This window comes from Belonocnema kinseyi, chromosome 6 (genome assembly GCF_010883055.1).
Source record: "Belonocnema kinseyi isolate 2016_QV_RU_SX_M_011 chromosome 6, B_treatae_v1, whole genome shotgun sequence".
Lineage (NCBI taxonomy): Eukaryota > Metazoa > Arthropoda > Insecta > Hymenoptera > Cynipidae > Belonocnema > Belonocnema kinseyi.
The window spans coordinates 103,423,211-103,424,722 of NC_046662.1; positions in this window are offsets into that span (position 1 = coordinate 103,423,211).

Here is a 1,512-nt window from a genome sequence, read left to right on the forward strand (position 1 = left end):
TTTTTGGTACGTAAAGTTTAACTTTTTATTTATATGACATTTTATAATTGTAAAAAAATTGCGATAGTCAAAGAATGACATTTTGAACCTTGGTGCTTTATATGTGAATTTTAATTCATGATTTCTGAACATCATTGATTATGTCTGGTTTCATCCAAACATTATCCAATTCGTGAATTTGTTTTCATTTATTCCTTATTATGTATTCTTTATCTATGTATTCTCCTTATGTGTGCTTATCGAAAGTCTCCAAGAAAATGTTCAGATTTCCGAAATCTTGCGACATTAGTAACATTAATAACACAGAAAATTGTTAATAGCATTTTAGATTAATAACACATTCATTAGCTCTTTTTAAGGTAAACAACTTTTATCTATTTATTTTTTTCATTGCTTATGTCGTTTGTCCAAAGACTTATATCTTATATTTTTAATGTTGTTTTTTACGAATAAACAAAAACTACCCTTCGTATCAAAAAGTAATTGATAAAAAACATTTGGATCTTTTTAAGGTGCACAATTTTTTATTTATCTTCTTTTTTCCGCATCTTGCACAGTTTGATCACTAAATTAAATTCATGATTTTTCATTATTTTTGGTTCTTTCAAAATTTGAATTTTCGATTATTCAAAACAATCTGAAAAGTTGTTATGATAATATTGTAGGGTTCTCAAAAAGCAACGTTTTTCTTCTCTCGAGTTTTTCTTTCAAGTCTCGCGCTGATTAGTTTATAATTTTCATTTTGGTATTTTTTTAAATTTGTTTTAAACGCTATAATTCTGGTAATATTTTTTTATCAAAAGAAGCCGATGAAGTAAATTTTTCGGATTTCCAATTATTACGAATACCCGTACATGGAATTTTTAAATCTTGAAAAAATTGTCTCAGAAATTCTGAAAATTCTCTAACTTTTTGAATTTTCACCCAAAATAGCCAATGAACTTGATCTTTAGTTTCTGACACTTAAAGAGTATACCAATGGCCAATATAATAGATAATTTTTTCAAAAGTTATTATACTCGCAAACAAATATGCATATGGAAAGGCAGAAACACTCGTAAAAACCTGTATTTCGTGACCAGACGTAATATTTTACACAAATGTAATAACTTTTTTGATGAGATTGTAAAAAATATCTGTACTCTGAGTACTGCCGTGATTTGAAATGTTGAAGATTTGGAATTTCAAATTATTTAGTTCTCAAGATTTATATTTCAAAGCTATATTATGAAATTTTGTTTGAAAATTTCAATTTTGAAGAGTTGCAATGGAAAATTCTTTAATTTTAACGATCTGCAATTTAAAACTCTTTAATTTAGAATATTTGCAATCAGAAGCTCTTGAATTTTAAACGATGTATAAATAAAATAAATAACAAATAAATTAATTAATTTAAATCTAACAAAATTGTAATTAAATAACAAAATAAAATAAAAATTCATATAAATTGTCATGATTTTGAAAATTAAAAGTAAAGAATTCTCAATTATAAATCTTCCTAATTCATGAAAT